At 39.0% G+C, this 16,315-nt stretch overlaps 1 protein-coding gene across 3 annotated transcripts in view; it reads right to left on the reverse strand.

The window, feature by feature from the left end:
• Positions 1-16,315, reverse strand: part of ACYP2 (acylphosphatase 2) — a 185,017-nt gene that overhangs the window by 39,423 nt on the left and 129,279 nt on the right. The window contains exon 4 of one of the 3 annotated variants that reach the window (XR_014314891.1): positions 8,648-8,758. The exons of the other annotated variants lie outside the window; for them this stretch is intronic. The gene's annotated coding sequence lies outside the window, so the exon portion shown is untranslated. The remainder of the gene's footprint in view (positions 1-8,647; positions 8,759-16,315) is intronic. 3 annotated transcript variants of the gene reach the window in all.

Here is a 16,315-nt window from a genome sequence, read left to right on the forward strand (position 1 = left end):
AACAAAGGAATGGTACAAAAGCACGCTGTTATGGGCTTTAGCTAGAGCAGAATCAGCAAACTACAGGGCATTGATACCAACAGTCCTCCCCGCCTCCTCCCTTTCCTTTGGTAGACATTACTAATTACTTCTAGCACTTTTCCCCACAGAGCTGGAAGTGTTCCTGTAATTCTTCCAAACACATGGAACCAGGAAGCTACAGCAAGGTGAATGGCATCACTGTGCTAGATTACATCTATTGTTCCATTACAACCAATAGGCCTTACTTTTCCTGTCATCTTCCCTTCCTACCACCAAGTTTGTCTTGTTAAAAAAGACTATGTAAAACTAAAAAAGATAGGCATACAACCTTGAATACCGCAGCTCTAAAATTCAGCAAAACAAAACTGAAGCTAGTGTAAATCTCATAGAGCAGATAAGAGTCTAAATCAGTAAAAACATTTTATGGAGAAAAACTCAGCACGGTTTATTAAAAGCCTTAAAATGTGCATACGAGTCGTGTACTTGGGGCTTCATTATATTGTCCTTTCTGCTTCTGAATGTGTTCAAATTTATCTATATAAAAAAATGTTAGTGTTTAATGAAGATAAAAATATCATGGTAGTAAGTGACATATTACATAAAAGTAAAATCTAAAGTAGTAGTACAGAACTGAGATAATTTCATGTTGCCTTATTGTAGAAAGCTTTTGTGCCTGTGATTTTTTTAAGCATATGAAATTACAAAACAAATTCTACTACTGAAACCATTTTACTAGTCTCTTAACAGGCATACTGAAGGATTTACACAAGTTTATAAATGCATGAGATATTTCTGGAAAAATACATGGAAACCACCATAAGTAGCTACTTCCCAGGAGGAAGAATGGAGCCTTACTTTTCACAGAATGTCCTATTGTTCTTTTTGAATTTTTGTACATCTTGCACACATTGCCTAATTAAATAAATAAAATGTGACTCCATGATTCCGCTCCTAAAAATTTATCCTAAGGTAACAAGTGAGGAGTAGCTAAAGATCATAACTCAAAGATATTCACTATATACAAGAAATTACTTCAAGCAATTTAAATTAGGAATTGGTTAAATAAATTACTATATATAAAGGAGTATAGGAGATAAATTACTGTATATATATAAATTACTATATATAAAGGAATATAGGAGATAAGTTTACTTATAACGATGTTTGTAATATCATGTTAAGTTTTTTAAAAGCAAGTTTCACAATAAGATGTATAGTATGACTTTAGCTTTATAAGAAAATACACACGGACAGAAAAATATTTGAAAGCTATATATCACCTGATAATAGTAATCATCTCCTGAAGTCTGGGTAGTTTCCTTCCTTTCTTCCTTCCTTCTTTGTTTACTTTCGAATTTCTCCAAATAAATACTAGTCATTTTAAATTAACAAAAGATTACTGGGAAAATGCCCAAGGGAATAAAGAGAATTTTTCTCTTTTCTTCCTATGTGAAAGAGCAATCCGAACACAGAAATAAAAAATTTGGCTTTTGTGATCAAAGTCATTACAAAAATTGCTGAAATTTTATTGACAATGTCTCTTGCAGGGGGATAGTGACATCCAGAGATGGATACTACTAATCTTCTACCAATGATATCAAGTTTTTTCAAATTTGGTAACTCCAACATGGTGATGTCAGGAATGATTTTTCTCCATATGAAAAATAGGTTTTGTAATACTAAAAACAGACATATATAGAATCTATAATTAATAAATGAGAATGTTGGCTGAAATGCCAGGTATTCTGAGTGGGAGACTCCTATGAATTAAATAGCCTATTGCGGCCATGGGCTTGATGGTGAAGGGTCTTGTACTGTGTCCAAGGAATTTGGACTTTTTCTATAAAGAAACGGACCGGGCTTATTTCAGAATGAAAACTCAAGGTGTCCACAGAGAGAGTAAAAATTAAAAACAGTAGTGCAGATGGGGCTTTTTTTTTTTTTTTTTTGATTTGATAGATAGAGATCACAAGTAGGGAGAGAGAGAGGAAGCAGGCTCCCTGCTGAGCAGAGAGTGGGGAGCTGGATGTGGGGCTCGATCCCAAGACTCTGGCATCATGACCCGAGCCAAAGGCAGAGGCTTTAAACCACTGAGCCACCCAGGTTTTCTTTAATCTCCCCTACCAGGGTGGAAAGGGTCCACTAAAAGCTATTTGATTCAGAAAAAATATATACATATATACATAAAACCCATAGCAGGGGTGCCTGGGTGGCTCAGTGAGTTAAGCCTCTGCCTTCGGCTTGGGTCATGATCTCAGGATCCTGGGATAGAGCCCCACATCGAGCTCTCTGCTCAGCGGGGAGCCTGTTTCCCCTCCTCTCTCTCTGCCTGCCTCTCTACCTACTTGTGATCTCTGTCAAAGAAATAAATAAAATCTTAAAAAAAAAAAAAAAAAAACCCATAGAAATTGTTGTGTACACAATTAAAATATATATAGTTAGGAATATGCTTAATGTTGCCTTTTATCTGACTAAATATTAACAAATAAATTATATTGAATTGGAACTTACTTTGTCCTTATCAAATACCCTACACTAGGTAAATCAAGTACAGCTTAGATGTTCACTATAAATCATTGTATGCTGACATTCCTAGTTCACCTACGTGGAATTCACATAATATGTTAGATTCTACATATCTACTTTATCATTTCTCAGAGATTAATATTCCTTAGATAAGTGTTAAATACAAAGGTGATCCCCACTCTGAGAGCTATCCGTTTCTTCCATGGGACCCTCAGGAAGCACAGCCCTGAGGTTGCCAAAAGAAAGAACTAGAAAATGTCCCCATTTCGTCTCATTCCATGATTTTGTGGAAAATTTTAGAAAAGGGTTTTCTTTCTTCATCTAATTCCAGTAGCTCGAAATACTCAAGCAGTACTAGTTTCCTTTCAAAATTAAAAACTGCTGAAAACCTGAGACTTTCACCTCTCACCAACAGTCCCCCAGAGCTAATGCTCAGACTCCTGTGGACGGGAGTGGCACAGGGAAGCACTCGACAGAGGGGCAGGTGCCAAGGAGTCAGATGTGACCAGAAAAGGTACACTGGGATTTGGGTTCACATTGTTCAGGCTCTCTTTTGGAGAGTGTAGTTGAACTCATACAATATAAGGGTTTCCCTGGAATTTAACTTGAATAAATACAGAGAAGCAGCCCCATTATAGTCACCCAGGAGAGCTAAGGCATTTTAACTGGAGGTCAAAATAAATTTTATTGGAGCATTTATTAAGACCAAGTTTACTGAGGTGAGAAGGTCCTCGTCAGTCATTGTCTTTCATACCTCACCTTGCACTGAATTGTCAAACACCCCTAGGAAGCCTGGAGCACAGTCTAGAGCCTTCGAGACCGCCTCTGCTCAAGCTGCCAGAGCATCTTCTACAGCTCAGCCTTGTGCCTTTCCTTTCAAACTAAAATAACACTGAGAATGTAAAAAAACATCTACACTATGAATAAGTTATTACCGAAACTTAATTACCATGATGTTTACCCAGAAAAGATTCTGGGACAATAAAGCTAACACTTTGCAACTAAATGCAGATATTTGGGGTAATAAAGGATAAGGAAGGAAGGTCTCTGGGTGGCTCAGATGGTTAAACAGCTGCCTTCCACTCAGGTCACGATCCCAGAATCCTGGGATGGAGCCACATATCAGGCCCCATGTCGAGCCCCACTATTGGGCTCCCGGCTCAGCAAGGAGTCTATTCTCCCTTACCCTCAGCCTCTCCCCCTCAAATGAATAAACAAAATTTTTAAAAAATAAATAAATAAAGGGTAAGAAAATAATAAGGAAAATACCACTGTTGGTCTTTACCGGGGCAGCTCTCACCTGCTGTTGTGGTTTGCATCGTTCTCCTTTCTAACCGTCTTAAGCAAGCTCTTCTTGCTTTATGTAATATTTTCTTTCCCTGCAAATACTGTGGCTCATTAAAAAACAATCTGACTCTGTTTTGTCAAAGGCAGTTTGGCTTTCCCTCTCTAAGTTTCCTTTTTTATAAAAACTCAGTTAAAAATTGTTTGACATGCTAAATAATTTTCAACAAAAAATGTTTAATTTCCCCCAGATAGGTCTTTTAGTTTCAGGGAACAATAATTGTATTGTCTCACTATGATGTGGGTATTATGAAGCTCAGGAGACAAAGCCAGCCACTTGTGCACACTGTAAATTCCTGCTTTTATTCAAAAAATAACCTTTGCTAAGTAGTGGCCATGCAGATCTTCCCTCCCTACCCTCCTTAGCTGGGGGTGGCGGAAGGAGCAGAAGGGTTGCTGGGATATTTACTTAGAAGGTTTCGGACATGAAGGTATAGAACTATTAACTAGTGATTTCAGTAAGATTTTAAGTTTAAAACCAGTGATTACAGGATGCCTGGGTGGCTCAGTTGGTTAAGCCACTGCCTTTGGCTCAGGGCATGATTCCAGGGTCCTGGGATGGAGTCCTTGCTCTGTAGGGAGCCTGCTTCTCTCTCAGCCTCTGCCTGCTGCTCTGCCTGCTTGTGCGCTCTCTCCCTCTGACAAATAAATAAATAAGTAAATCTTAAAAACAAAAACAAAAACAAAACAGTGATTACAAAATCCATAGGTTCTATGCCTCTCGAGGGCTGTGTATCTTTCTTTGGATTTGGGAGGCATAAAAAGAGAATATTAAGTAATGCAGAAGTGATTCAGTTCTATCTTCTGAGGGTGCACTGAACACGTTGCATGTTTCAATTATAGATGGGTACTTAAGACATAGTAGTCCCTAGCCCATACCCAAACAGAGAAGTTAAGGTATGCTCCCCTTAATTTGCCATTTATTCAAGATTGGATTTAGACAGGCTTTAGTTTTTGCTGTCACAGCAGCACAGAGATAGAGCCCAAGAGCTTTATCCGAGAAAAGTCTACCTACCACAGCTCCCACCTTGATCCTTCCAGCATCACAAAGCTCCATTCTTTGCTCTTTTCAGATGAAAACAAGCTGACCGTTACTAAGTAACTATCTTCCTGTGACAAGGCCAATGATCAATGCAGTCTTTATAAAAGACACCACAGTTGAAACATGAAATATCTTAGGGGCTCCTTGTGTCCTAGCATTGCAAATGTTTTGTGAGAAACGTGGTAAGACTGTTTTCTTTGACTGACTGATTTATCATTCATTCACCCGGCATCAATATTCACTGGATGATTCGAAATTGTGCAAGAACAGTCTCTGACTTTAAGAAATTTGTGGTCTTGAAGAAAGAACTATGTAATGTATATTTAGTAACAGAGTTGTTGTCCAGCCTGTCAAAACTGGACTGTTTATCGGATTCTCTTGTTGGACAGATGAGGAAATCACAGAGAGGTGAGATGAACGGCCTGGATCGTATCACGGGTGTAGACATCACTGGGAGAATGGAGAAACCACCGGCTATCAAGGAAGTCATTTACTCCATCGCCATTTCTATGATTTGGGACACATACTTCACCCACTGAGCTAAGCCAGACCTCAAAGAGCTGACGAGGAATGGAAGACTGATGAGAAAGGGAACACAGACTTCCTTCAGGACAGTTTCACACAGACTTACCATGACCCAGAGACAGGAAATATAAAGTGTATGTACAAGACAGGGATGAATGTGAGCTAATGCAGCTTCTCCATGCCCCCTGCCTTCCTCACAGACCCTTGGCTGAAGTTCACTGGTCACTGCAGCCCCCAGGGAGTGATAAACCTGTCAGGTCACCAGGCTGCGGGCCCAGAGACTGCCACAAATGGGCCCTTGGGTGTTCCATTTCTTACTGCTTCTTCAGGCCTAGCGTGGGCCAACCCTGGCCTACTTCACCTGCTCAACTTTACTCTCCTCGCTTATGGTATTTAATGATATACATATCTGTAGGCTTATTCTAAGCCTGAGGCAAGATGGCCTCTGACAAGTACCTAGCAGGGTGTCTCACCCAGACAAGGAGCTTCATAGATGGCTTTCTCAGTTGAGGATATGGAAATACAATTCAAATTTCCTGACTCTCCAGCCTGAAGCTCTTTTCAGTATGCAAATAATGGCGGCTCCATTTAGTGGGTACTCACTTAGTGCCAATGGAATGTGATGTTTTAAAGGGTGACTGTAGGGGCACCTGTGTGGCTCAGTGGGCTAAAGCCTCTGCCTTCGGCTCAGGTCATGATCTCAAGGTCCTGGGATCGAGTCCCGCATCGGGCTCTCTGCTCAGCAGGGAGCCTGCTTCCTCCTCTCTCTCTCTCTCTGCCTGCCTCTCTGCCTACTTGTGATCTCTCTCTCTGTCAAATAAATAAATAAAATATTAAAATTTTAAAAATAAATAAATAAATAAAGGGTGACTGTAGGTCTAGAAATCTTAAGAATTTGTTTAAGTTTATTAGCCTATATGTGTTTATTAAATTAGACTGACTTTATAACGAAGTTACTGTAACTAGGAGCTTTTTTTATGATGGTATGTACCAGCTCAATAATGTAATAAAAAGGGAAGAAATTCCATTCAAAAGAGCAAAGTGACACAAACAGGAGGGAGGATAAACTTATAGAATGCTGATCTACTTCCTAGGAAATCCTAAAACTGAACATGTTAATTATTAAAATAAGGGGTGTCTGGGTGGTTTAGTCAGTTAAGCATCTGACTCTTGGTTTCAGCACAAGTCATGATCTCAGGGTTGTAGGACTGAGCCCTACATCAGGCTCCACGCTTAGTAGGGAATCTGAGATTCTCTCCCTCTCCCTCTGCCCTTCCCTACCTTGTGCTCTCTCTCTCTCTCTAAAACAAGTAAATTAATCTTTAAAAATAAATAAATATATGAATAAATAAGGCAGTGTGGAACAGAGAAATTAATTTTCAAGTACCATAAAATTAGGAAAAATAATAATTATTTAATAATTGTGTAACTACACTTTAATAATTCTGAGGATAACTAGCTAACAAACACAAAACAAAACATGATTTCGATTGGCTTTCACACCACATATCAGACTAAGCCCCCAGTGGATTAAAGAGTTAAATATTTGCTTTAACTCTTAGCAAAGCAAGGAGAAATAATCAAATATTTATGAAATCTTTAGAGGAATATATCTCCAAGAAGCTTATAGCAATAATGGAAATCATAAAGGAAAAAAGAAAATAAATGGCTTCAAAAAAAAACAAGCAAGAAAATGACTAACATAAAAAACTAACAGAATTAAGGAGAACATTTGTATTGATTATGATAAAAAAAAGTTGGTATATGTAATATAGAATTTATTCAAACCTTCAAAAATATTAAAACCCCAAGAGATAAATGGTCAAAGGATATAAACATACAATTCTCTTATGAAAAAATGTGAATTATATATGTATATTAAATATATAATAAAATATGTAACATATACTCAAAAATATAGGTATTATATAATATATAATATTAGAAGACTATTTACAACAGCAAAAACTGGAAACAAGCAAAATATAACTATACTATATCAACCCAATAGGCTATTATATATAGGTATTAGAATTATAAAAACCAGAACAAAATGTTCTTATTTAATAGTGGAGGGGAGCCCAGTAGTAATTCCACTTACTCTGCATACTGAAGAAGACAGAACTGAAAGTCACTATTGACATGGACTAGTGCAATCATGGATAGATTTTTTTTCTGTATATAAATCTGGGGAAGAAGGAGGAACCAGCCATACCAGTAGTTGGACAGTACTAGTTGTTGAACATTACTGACTCTAACACCTAAGTTATTTTTCAGTACCTATGGTATTTTATAATTTTTTTAAGATTTTATTTTATTTGAGAAAGAGCTCATGGGAGAGGGGAGAGGGGATAGGGGAGAGAGAGAAGCAGACTCCAGCTAAGCAAGAAGCCTGACCTGGGGCTAAATCCCAGGCTCCTGGATGATGACCCGAGCTGAAGGCAGATGCTTAACCAACTGAGCCATCCAGACATACCCTAACACCTACAGTATTTTAGATGAAAGTAAAAAGTTAGAAGAAAATAGGAATATCAGTGTCAAGTGGCAAGTTATTAGCTTTCCTAGAGGAAGGATCTTTCACTGTACCAGCACCTTACAGAGACCATTCCTGTTTCCAAAAGGCTCAGGAGAATGCAAGGAACACACCTTGAGAAACAAGGGTTTGCGATTTTGCCACACCTTTGTGGAGCCTTGTTCTGAGCTGTTGGTATCCTGTCTTCCCTCTTCCTGATGATGCTTTATTTTTACCATAATATTTGTTTTAAAAGTTTGCCTGAATTTAGACAAATGTCTTCATCTTTTACATGTGAATTTATTTCTTACAACTCCTAATACATTTTGCTTTCTTTTTAAGGTCCTTTGCCAAATTCCATATAAAAGACATAATTTAGATCAGGAGTTATTAACTAGAAATAACAGACATGGATTTGAATTCTGACTCGGCTGTGTGACTTTGAGCAAACTGCTTATTTTTAATCTTTGGATACCTTCATTTGTAAGATGGAAATAATACTCCATAGGATGGGTAATTATGAGATTTAAACTAAAGAAGATAATTCATGTAATGTATTTGGTGTGGTATCTACTTCTAACATTAAACTTTCAAGTAATGACATTTGAATATGCCACTTGAAATTCTATTCAGCTACAACGAATTCAACTACAAAGATAAAAAGAAAAACTTACAACCTTAAAATGGTCCTTCTATTTCTTCCAGTATGTTTAGTGGATCATTTTCCTTACAGAGTGTCATGGCTTAATGAAAAAGAGAACTTTCCATATTTTCTGTCCTGTCTTTGCCTTTTTAAAAAAAAAAATACAAAATTTATTTGAGAGAGACAGTTTGTGTGTGCACACGAGCCTAAGTGGGAGGCGGAAAGGGTGAGGGACAAGCCAACTCCCCACTGATCGCTAATGAGGAGCCTGATGTGGGGCTGATACCAGCACCCTGAGATCATGTTCTGAGCCAAAGTCAGATGCCTAACCACTGAGCCACCCAGGTACCCCCCATCTTTGCATTTTTAAAGATGCTCTGATTTCTTCCTAAAATGGAATCATGTATAAATAGATATACCAAGATCCCTTAATTCCAACACCCAAATGAAAATTTTCATTTACTAAAACTGGAGAAAAGACAGAAGAAAATGCATCTGTTTGATCCTGGCTTTCTGGTTCTAATAGTCCAAAAACCTCATTTCTCCAAGTAAAGGCTGTAGAACGATCAAAATCAAACTACATGACTATGTGATGGGGTTCATATTTAAACTTTTGAAAATAAAAAATGAATCTCAGTTAAAAAGTTCAGGTAGGGAGAAAAGGGCATTTTAAAGAAATTAAATGTTGTGGCTCAGGCTCAGAATACCTATGGCTGGCAGAAAATCAAGGCTTTGTGTCTTCGGCACTGTCAGTGACTAGTGTGGGTTTTCTGGATGTGTTTTTCAAATGCTCTTTGCAATCAGTAAATGTAATATGAGCATTCCTTGGACCTCATTTGAATTTATTTGAATTTCAGCAGCTACCAACAGATGTGCTTAGAAGGAATGGGCCCCAATTCGCAAATAGCACAGTATTTCGAATCTATTTTAGACTCTGAAATGAGAGCCCATTCCAGGAAGACAGTACTGAACTCTTCTCCCAGCTATAGAAATACCTCCTCTTGTTGCCCCCGGACCTACACCAAGGGAAGCCACTTGAAAAGATGTTCTGTTGCCAGTTATCATTTACCACTGTAACTCACAAATAGAAAAATACAATGTTGGCTCCTCTTCAGACAACCTATTCTCACATCGCCAGAACAAGGCAGATAAATAAAACCATAGAATTCTTTTCATTCCCTTCTCATTTTCCAAAACTATGTTGTTATTTTTGTTACCTCAGTGAGCTCAAAAAAATGGGGCTCATCTACTAATGGTTAGGTCATATTAGTCTTTCTCAAGGTAAGTTCCTTTAGCCAAGGTTCTAGAACTATCCCTCTCCCCCATTCCTTGGGACTTAACTCCATTCGTTTTCACACTCACCTAAACTGATGTGCTCTTTCTCGCACTCTTCTACCCCACACTTGAGCCTATACAAGCCCTTCTTACCGGAAATTTAGAAACCTCTAACTCCAATTCTTCTCTGCCTATTGCCCTATCTTATTTCTTCCTTCAACAACCAAGCTTCCGGAGCTAATAAATCCCCCCTAGGTCAAGTGGAAACTCGAGGACTTTGCTTTCAGACATAGTAACAATGACTTTATTAGGTGGCTCTCTATGCCAGACAGTCTTATAGGCCTTAGCATTTTTTAATTAATTAATTGAGAGGGAAAGAGAGGTGGGGAGAGGGACAGGAGGAGAAGTAGAGAGAATCACAAGCAGATTCTACACCCAGCACAGAGCCAAAAGGAAGCTTGATCTCACAACCCTGAGATCATGATCTGAGCCAAAATTAAGTCAGATGCTCAACCCACTGAGCTACCCAGGGCCTGGTATTTTTTTCTTGATCACAAAAATGTATTAATAATTCATGTTTGTTATTAACAAATCAAACAACATAGAAACAGATAAAGACAGAATCAATGCCTCTCCTGCCTAAGCTCCATATCTTATCTCATCGTCACAACAACCAGGAGAAAACTGAAGCAGAAAAAGGCTCAGAATATACCCTGCAGTGTTTCAGAGGAAGAGCTGTGGGGTCGGATTGCCTGGATTCCTATCTTGCCTTAGCAATTTACTATGTGTCTGTGAGCAAATTACTTATTAGTTCTGCACCTCAGTTTTTCTATCTGTGAAATGGGGCTAATAATGGTACCTAGTTCAGAGGGTTCAGTGAGGATGTAATGCACCAAAATGCAAAAATTTTGTTGTTTCCAAAGGAAAAAAAAAATGATCAGAAAGAGATTATTTAAAAATAACAGCTGAGAAGAAAGCACCAGGCATTAGAACATTCTGTTCACCATTCTTTAACTAGTGTAGAGTCTAAAGGAGTCTAAAGCAGCAGGAAGAATTTGCTCAAAAAGTATGTTCTTGCAATGATAACACCATTGATGTAATTTGTTTTTTAAGGTCACACTATTTTTTTTTTAAAGATCCCACAATATTTCCAATTTTCATAAATATATTTTGACTTGCTATATTATCAGTCATTATTCTTAGTCATTCATTTTATACAGGCTGGAATAATTATGTTTAACATTTAGATATTACAAACACATTTTCTATATTGTGTTTTATAATGTATTTTTCCATTTTTGTACTGGCTCTGTAGACCCCTAGGCTGACCTTGGTCAACCCCTGACATCTGGCTCTGCCACCCTGGGGCCAGTCTGCCAGTCCAGCCATCAACACAGACCTTCAGCCTCTCACAGACCCATCAGGCACCATCATGAGTGTTTGCTCTCTCTGAGTGCTGTCTTACTAGAAAATGATTAAATCACAATTATTGACTTTCCCAGAGTAAATCATTATCCACACTCTGGTAACTAAAATATTTTCACTCCACTTCTCTTTATTTATATATGTTTCTAAGAGGCCATAGATGACTGCCACTGTAAGTCTATTTGGTCAATCACGCAAAGTCTCTTTATCACCATTCCCTCTGCAAACACGGTTTCATGGGCTTTCTAGGGGAAACTGAGGAAACGAACAAAGTGTGCATCTCTGTCTCTCCTCTACCCACGTTCTTTCCAGTCTTAAGCAAGTAATATAGTCCTGAGGCCCTCGGCATTCTGCCCTGGGTGGGCTAGCCCAAGGAACCACAGCTCTACGTGCCAAATCACTAGACAAACACACTTGTTTAAAGAATTAAGGCAAGAGTGAGAGATCCCTTTCAAAACAGGGAAGCACTGCTCAGCAAAATTGGAAGAGTCCAAGGGAAAGAAGACTATACAATTCACAGCCTCTCTTCATTCATTTTCTATTAAGTTTATCAGTTAAAAGAGCATGCTTTCCTGTTTCCCAGGGAAGTCAGACACTTCACAATTCTACACTAGGCAGAACAGTGGTCACACTGTACCTCTCCCAAATAGCCATCCTTCCTTCTTTGTTTTTCTTCTTTTCTTCCTTCCCTTTTTCTTTCTCTTTCTATCCCTTCCCATTCCCTCTTCCTCTCCTTTCTCATCTGTGTCTCTGCCTCTGGTTGACTAGATGGTCAACCAGGTATTTTGTATTATCTCTCTTTATCCCCCCTTTCTAAAGAAAAGATTATTTATATATGAGTGTGTGTGTGTGTGTGTGTGTGTGTGTGTGTGTGTATGTGTGAGTGTATTGCCAGAACATCCTATTTTGTTCTTTTTTGTCGTTTCTAGTCCATCCCCTAGGACACAAGCAGAATAAAAGACTCCAAGAGAAAATTACATTTCACACTAAACAGTATTATCACCGCTCACTTTCCAATTAAAAAAAAAAAAGTAGACATACCTTAATTTCGATTCGCTATTCTATGTATAACCTTCCTCTAGGCACTTAGAAAAAAAGAAAAATAGAAAAATACAGGGTCTGTGACTTTAACATGCAATTCTAAAGGTGCTGCTTTCCCACTAACTGATTTCAGCCAAAGGTGGCATTGCTATGTAATTAACCTTGGCCCCAGAATACAGACCAAGCTTTAAATCTGTCATCAGTTTAGATCACCTAATGTCGTGCATTCATGCCACTCCCACTTCATTCCCCTCATTCTTAATGATTTTAGCTCCTGGCTCATTCTCACTGCTCTCTGGTCTTATTTTTCTGTGATTTCAAAATACACATCAGTGATCCATCCCACCCCAGCCTCCTGGTTCATTGACCTTCTCCCCCTGGAATGGCCTCACTCTCAGTCTGCTTCATCGAAGCCCCACTTGGAAGGATGCGTACGATTCTGACCAATCCCTTGCAGTCCACTCCCAGACCACTACAGCATCCTTCTAGCTCACTTTGCTACTCGGCCTCAGTGACCTTCAATTCCCTGGGTCTTCCAGTGTATTGATCAGGACACTGTTTCGCTGCCCCTCATCCCTGTGTGTCCTGCACTCCTCCAGGCTTAAATTCTAAGATCGATGATTGTTATTCTCTTGCCTGTCTTACTTCAGCTCTAAATCTAATTCTGCATACTCATGCTAGGCCTGTACACTCAATGTGGCTGAAGAAAGTTCACAACCACGCTGATGGGCCTTACTTCAAATTTATTACCTTGATGCTCTTTCCTCAGAGTCCACTGCCTCTTGCTTCATCCTCACTAACTTAATAATCTTGCTTTCTACTTTACTGGGAACACTGAAACAACCAGAAGAGAATTCCATAGATTCCACCACTTCTATCCACTGACCAACATACACACCCTCATCCTTTGCCTTTCTGCTGGTTCCCAAGGGTGAACTCGTCATGCACCCATAGACCGCCTCCTCCTCCACTTGGCAGATTCCATCTGCTCTTATCCATTCGTTCTCCTTCCTCTCTCCTACATCATTAGTCTCTGCTCCCTACTAAATCATTGACATCAGTATGTACACATACTTCTTTTTGTCTCATTTTAAAAACATTTTCTTTGACCCACTTTCTCCATCAGCCATCTCACTTCTCTGAAGTGAGCTCCTCAAGAGTTATGTATTCTTGCTGCTTTCCCTCTCTCCCTTCCCATTTCCTCTTATACACATAATAGCTAAGCTGTCATCCTCCCACTCTTCCAAAGCTGTTGTCAAGTGAGGACCCTATTTCTTTATTTCCTTTTGGTGCAAATTCTTCAAAAGGATTGTCAATGTTCATTGTCTCCAATTCCTTTCCTCTCATTCCTTTTAAAACCTATTCCAACCACCACTATTCCACTGAAACTGCTCTGAGCTACCAGTAACTTTTTGTTGTAAAATCCACTGAACACTGCTCAGAGTTCATTTTACTTGACCTGACAGCACCACATCACACAGTTCAACACTCTCCTCTACACATCTGGCTGCCAGCACATTGCACACACATTGCATATTCCCTCCTACCTCACTGATCTCTCCTTAGTCGTCATCTTCTCCTTGACCTTGTAATTTTGGAGGCCCCAGGGCTTAGTCTACCAGTATTCACACCCTTGGTGAGTTCATCCAGCTCTGAGGCTTTAAATATCATGTATACTGATTATTCCCAAATATGTATTCCTGTCCCAGGCCTTTTCTGAGCTCCAAATTCCTAATGCTTATTATCTCAAGAGTGATTCTAAATTTAACTCATCCAAAAGCAAACTTCTGATTCTCCTGTGGAGATCTGCTCCATCACGACCTTCCCCTTCTTTGTTTCTGGCAACTCCATCTTACCAGTTACTGAGGTCAAAGTCCATGGAGTCATCCTTGACTTCTTTTATTTCTCCATTCAGTTCATCATGAAACCATGCTGCCTATAATATCATACTACATCCACCATTCACCTCCATCACTACCACTTCACCTGAGAAATTTCTATTCACCTGGTTTACTTGGATAGCCTTCTACAAGATCTCCCTACATCTACTACTGCCCCCATCCAGTATATTCCTCATGCCAGAGCCACAGCGATCCATGCAAAACCTACATCAAATTCTGAGTTGTCTCTTCAAAATTCTGAAATGTCTTTCCATTTCACTATGCAGAAGCCAGATATCTTACAATATCATATTAGACACTACTTGATCTGGCCTCTCTCATTCAGTCTGCTCCAGCCACACTGATCTGGTTATTCCTCGAACACCCTAGGCACGCTCCTGTCTTAGGGTTTCCGCTTAGCTCTTCTGTCTTCCTAGAATGCTCTTCTGTAGAATACCCACTAGCTAAGTTTCTCATCTTTGAAACTGTGCCAAAATTTCAGATTTTCAATGAGGCTTCGTCTGACCACTTTATCTTAAACTACTGCTCCCCACTCCCAACCCCAAGAACCCTCAACCCTTTATTCAACTCTGTTTCTTTTCCTTACCACTCCTCACTTTCTAGTATGATTTACTATTCACTTGTTATTCATTGTCTTTCTCTGTTACAAATTTTGAGAGGGAAGAAATCTTTTTCTATTTACTGATATATCCTAAGGACCTAGAAGAGTGTCAGGTATACCACAGGCACACAATAAATATTTAATGTTTAGTAGGTTATGCATTCCTTAAATGTATGGTAGTATTTGCCTCAAGACCATTTCAGCTTCATGCTGTTTCTGTGGTAAGATTCTTTTCAAACTCTTGATTTAACTTATTTATTTCTTCTATGTCTATTTAGGTTTTCTATGCATTTCAGTGTTAATAAGTTATACATGCCATGAATATATTTCATCCAGGTTTGAAAACACACTGGCATAAAGCTGTCCAACATGCTCTCTGATATTTCTTTAGATCACTGCTGTAACTACATTTTTCACCCCAAATACTGTTTATCTCTCTCTCCTTTTATTGTTAATCTTTAGCTGATACTCTTTTGTCATTCACCTTTCTTCTCTTATGTTCATTACCTTTCCTCTACTTTCTTTGGCCTAACTCTGCTGATCTTTTACCCATTACTCAAGTTATACTCTTTGAGGAGTGATATAGTGCTCACGGGTACTTCTTGTTTTCCTCTTCCAGGCTCAGGAGATAACACTTACCCGACCTTCTGAACTAGGCAAGGCTATCTGACTGGCTCTGGCCAATGATATATGCCACTTTTGATGAAAATATTTAATGCACGGAGAAGTGAGTCTTTAATAAACCGTGTCTAGTCAATTCAATATTCATATGGAAAAAACACATCTTGATTCCTATCACACCACTCACAAAAGCCAATTTCAGATCGGTTGCGATATAAAAGTGAAAGATCTTGGAGAGGGAAGATTTCTTTAATAGCACAAAAAGCACTAATCTAAGGGGGGAAATGACAAATTAGACTACATTACAATTTGCAACTTTGGTTCATCCAAAGACATCATTAATATAGAGAAAAGCAACTCAGAAAGGGAGAAGATATTTACAAGACACCTTCCTGAAAACAGATTTATATCTAGCACATATAAAAGATTCCTACTAAAAATGTGAAAAATACAGAATACTCAATAGAAAAATGGGGAGAAGACTCAGATACTTCATAAAGAGAGGATATCAGAATGGCCGCAAACCACACGAAAAGGTTCTCATTTTGTTACACAGTAGGTAAATGCAACAAGACCGCCGTGTGATCCCGTCACACACCCACTAGCAACACAGAAATAAAAAGGATGACAGAGGTTATGGAAATGGACTGTTATGAGACTGACCCATGGAGGGCCTGGAAGCAGCCTCTGGGCAATTGATAGCTGCCTGACCAAAAAAGGCTTTCAGTGTGAAGAGCCACATGGCCCTGGTGGAACAAGGGCTTAGAAATCTAGGGCACGGGGAAGCTGGGGTCTGAAGTAATGACTGGGGCAAAGGCCAAGAAAACAAAGACTGCAG

The sequence above is a fragment of the Mustela nivalis genome, assembly GCF_964662115.1.
Source record: "Mustela nivalis genome assembly, chromosome: 8".
NCBI lineage: Eukaryota > Metazoa > Chordata > Mammalia > Carnivora > Mustelidae > Mustela > Mustela nivalis.